Genomic DNA, 4797 nt, shown 5'->3' on the forward strand with positions numbered 1-4797 from the left:
CAGCCAAAAACCATATAATCCAGTTAAAAAATGGGCAGAAGACTTGAACAGACATCTTTCTAAAGAAGAAATCCAGATGACTAACAGACACATGAAGAGATGCTCAACATCACTCATCATTAGGGAAGTACAAATCAAAACTACAATGAGATATCACCTTACACCAGTTGAATGACTAAAATCAACAACACAGTAAACAATAGATGTTAGCAAGGATGCAGAGAAAGGGGATCCTTCTTACACTGTTGGTGGGAATGCAAACTGGTGCAGCCACTCTGGAAAACAAGTGTGGAGGTTCCTCACAAAAGTTAAAAGTAGAACTACCCCAGGATCCAGCAATTAGACTAATAGGTATTTACCCAAAGGATACAAAAATACTGATTTGAAGGGGTTCATGCACCCCAATGTTTATAGTAGCATTATCTACAGTAGCCAAATTATGGAAAGAGCCCAGTTGTCTGCCATTGACTAATGAATGGATAAAGAAGATGTGGTATCTGTATACACAAGAATGAAATTTTGCCACTTGCAATGATGTGGTTGGAGCTACAGAGTATTATGCTAAGCAAAATAAATCAGTCAGAGAGACAAATATCATAAGATTTCACTCATATGTGGAATTTAAGAAGTAAAACAGGTGAACATAGGGGAAGAGGCAAAAAAGAGAGAGTGAGACAAACCATAAAAAACTCTTAACTATAGACAGCAAACTGAGAGTTGCTGGAGGGGAGGTGGGCCTGGGATGGGTTAAATGGGTTATAGGTATTAAGGAGGGCACTTGTGATGATCACTGTGTTATATGTAAACGAGGAATCACTGAATTCTACTCCTGAAACCAATTTTACCACATATGTTGACTAAGTAGAATTTAAATAAAAATTGAATTAAGAAAATTAAAGTATTTGATTTGAGTTGATGAAATTGTGAGACTATTCATGCCTTAAGAACTTTCAGGGCACCTGGGTGGCTCAGTCGGTTGAGGTCCGACTTTTGGTTTTGGCTTGGGTCATGATCTCACGGTTTGTGGGTTCAAGCCCCACATCGGGCTCTGTGCTGGCAGTGTGGAGCATGCTTGGGATTCTCTCTCCTTTTCTTTGCCCCTACTCTGCTTGCTGTCTCTCTCTCTCTCAAAATAAATAAATAAGCTTAAAAAAAAGAATTTTAAGAAAGACTGGATTTTTTAAGGAAGTAGATTTTTTTAAACCTAATTGCTTAAAGTCATAATTGAATTTCTTAGAATTTTAATATTTATCCATTTTACTTACTTGAATATCATTGTTTCAGTTCCACTTAAAAAAATCTGTTGTCTGTGTAAAATGGTCAACTTTAGACTTAATAAGACTTATAAATGTTTATGTATATATTGTGAAATGATCTGACATTTTATTTATTTTTTTATGTTCTGAATTATAAAAAAACTTTTTTATTGAGTATATTTGACTTATATGTGTATTTAAGGCATACAATGTGTTAATTTGATGCACTTATATACTGCAATGTGATTGCCATTCAGTGATATTTAAAATCTTTGTCACAATACATAATTATGCTTTCTTTTTAGTGGATAGGATAATGATGTTTTAGTCTCTTAGCAAGTTTGCTGACTGTATTGCAATATTGTTGTCTGTATTCATTATACTGTGCATTGGATCTCTACATCTTATTTACTACTCATTGCAAATTTGTACCCTTAAAACAACATTGATCTTATCTCCCCCACTCCCTAAGGACATTTTAAGTTAAGGGAGTAGTTCCTCATTATTGAGTAGACTGATGTTATGGTAGAATCAACCTTTGCTCTGTGCCTTTTCATCCTGGTCAAAAACTTTCTTAATTTCTCAACATTAAAAAAAGTTAAGAAGTATTTTTTACAACTAATGTCAATATAAAGTTTTCAATTAGGGCAATAGTCCATTATATAGAAATTATAACATTAATATTATTTAAATGATATATTGAAAATAAAAAATAAGTTGCTAAGTACTTTATACATTAATCAAGATACATAGAAGCATTCTTCCTGCAAAATTAGTGATCTTATTAAGATACTGCTCACCTTTTAACTTCTATTAGAAAATTAATGACTTGAAGTGGAGATAGCTAGAAATGTCTTAATGAGTTGACAATTTCTTACTCAATAGCAAATTCTTGATGTGTTATTTTGGTAACAAGTTTCCATATTCTTTAGGACAGTTCTGTGACTCAGTTGTACTTATATTCTGAAAGCCTCATTTAATGTGGCAGGAGTTTAGCTGAATGCATATGATGTTTGACAGTTTTCTCACTAGGATTCCAGGCATATGAGATATTCTCTCTCATGCTGTGTACATTTTGACTTATAGTCTGATAAAATTATATCTTCAACTATGATTGTGCATCAATTAGCCAACAGTTGTAACTGTCCCATATAAGTCTTATTTTTCTTAATAACATTTAATGTTAATAAATAATATTTCTTTTTTTTTAATTTTTTTTTAAAGTTTATTTAATTTTGGGACAGAGAGAGACAGAGCATGAACGGGGGAGGGGCAGAGAGAGAGGGAGACACAGAATCGTAAACAGGCTCCAGGCTCTGAGCCATCAGCCCAGAGCCTGACACGGGCTCGAACTCACGGACCGCAAGATCGTGACCTGGCTGAAGTCGGACGCTTAACCGACTGCGCCACCCAGGCGCCCCAAATAATATTTCTTAATAACATTTAATTTACTCTCTTAATTAACATTTTAAAGACATTTAAAACAAATTCTAATTTATTTCATAAAATGTATAACTATAAAATGCATGGCCATAGAGATTAAATTAGATTTATTATTATGAATGAATGAATATGACTCCTGCTTCAAAAGAGAAATGTACCTTCTATGTTAAATGAAGATGATTAACCTGTAGCTACTGGAGAGCCTTTCCTTAGCAGACATTTATTACATGTCTCTGTTTACAAAAATTACTAGTGACCCGAAGAAAGACATTTATTTTAAACAGAGACAAATAGGGCCCCTGGGTGGCTCAGTTGGTTGGGGGTCCTACTTTGGCTCAGGTCATGATCTTGCGGTCTGTGAGCTTGAGCCCCACATCAGGCTCTGTGCTGACAGCTCAGAACCTGGAGCCTGCTTCGGATTCTGTGTCCCCCTCTTTTTCTTCCCCTCCCCCACTCACACACTGTTTCTCTCTGTCTCTCAAAAATGAATAAATGTTAAAAAAAATTAAAAAAACAGAGACAAATAATAAGTGTACATTAAGGATAACATCTTCAAGATAATCTAAATCAAAATCCAGTCATCTTATGTATATATAATTGCAGAGTGATTAAAAGCTCTACGTAAGGGGCGCCTGGGTGGCGCAGTCGGTTAAGCGTCCGACTTCAGCCAGGTCACGATCTCGCGGTCCGGGAGTTCGAGCCCCGCGTCGGGCTCTGGGCTGATGGCTCAGAGCCTGGAGCCTGTTTCCGATTCTGTGTCTCCCTCTCTCTCTGCCCCTCCCCCGTTCATGCTCTGTCTCTCTCTGTCCCAAAAATAAAACAAACAAAAACAACAACAAAAAAAAAAACGTTGAAAAAGCTCTACGTGGAAAGAACATTCATGTGGTCTAGAAAAATATTCCTTCAAGAATTAGATTTTTAAACAAGCTGTTATGTTAAAAATGTATTAATATACATGCTAAAAAATGTGAACAGTTTAAAAAGTATAGAGTGAAAAGAAAATTTTTCTTCTGTCCCAGTGTCCAGTTTCCCAGTCTTCTTGCACCAGAAGCAACTTTCTGTTACCATTTTCTCATGTGGGTTCCCAGATATATCTTATATGCACATATATCTCCTTTAAAAACCACAACAATAAAGGGGAATATAATATAAACATTGTTTTATATTTTTGCATTTTATTGTCTCCACTTATATGTCTTGGTTATTATTTTAATCAGTATATAAATATATATAACTCATTCTTTTACTGCTGTGTAGTATTTTATTACATAGCTGTACCATAATTTATTTAACTCTTTTTTTTAGATCAAAACATTTATGTTTTGTGTTACAAAAACAAAAATAAAAAATCCAAGCAGGTAATGAAATAAACATATTTTAGGTGTCCCATCCTAGATTCTCTGTCCTAGAATTTAGTAACAAGTTCAAGCTTAGGTTGCTTCAACACTTCCAGATGCTATGAGGTCTCCATCTTATAACCATGTGTCTCTGATTTACCTCATATCAGATTGGAGAAGTTACCCTCTACATTGTCAAAATCCCAGTTATTTTCCTAGACATCTGCTTCTTCATTTTCATCTAAACCAGCCCAGTCTTCCTTGGGGAACTCCCTGAACTCGTTGTCCTCCTCCCAGAGACCTAAGTCCACCAGCTGCTTTTTCTCTGACATTGCAACCCTTCATGCCAAAAAAACCTCTCAGGCCAGTGGCAAAGTTGAAATCCTCACTTTCCCTCACCACTGCTGCCTGTAAGGAGGCCGGCTCTGCCTTCAAGACATGGGATATTTAACTCTCTTTATTATATGATTTTAGGATTCTTTTTCTATTCAAGCAAAATCATCATGAACTTCCTTGTACAAGGGTCTTTGAATAGAAATGAGAGCACAGTGGTGGAATAAAATGTTAGATGTGAAATTGTTGGGTGAAAGGGTATATGCATTTAGGTTTTGAATTATATTAATTATTTTGCTAAGTTTCTTATGTGTTGCTAAACATATAGCAGCCCCAACAGGGGCCACCTGTCATACTTCACTCTTGCCAACAGCACAGTATATTTTCAGTTTTTTTGAACTTTTCAATTTGATAAAGTAGAAGATAGT

The 4797-nt window shown here is 35.5% G+C and overlaps 1 pseudogene; it reads right to left on the minus strand.

The window, feature by feature from the left end:
* Positions 1-4155: 4155 nt before the first annotated feature.
* On the minus strand, positions 4156-4368 carry LOC124514533 (26S proteasome complex subunit SEM1-like; annotated as a pseudogene).
* Positions 4369-4797: the final 429 nt, after the last annotated feature.

This window comes from Lynx rufus, unplaced genomic scaffold (assembly GCF_022079265.1).
Source record: "Lynx rufus isolate CCGP_SWC_20201006 ecotype Redwood Valley unplaced genomic scaffold, mLynRuf1.p SCAF_2, whole genome shotgun sequence".
Taxonomy (NCBI): Eukaryota; Metazoa; Chordata; class Mammalia; order Carnivora; family Felidae; genus Lynx; species Lynx rufus.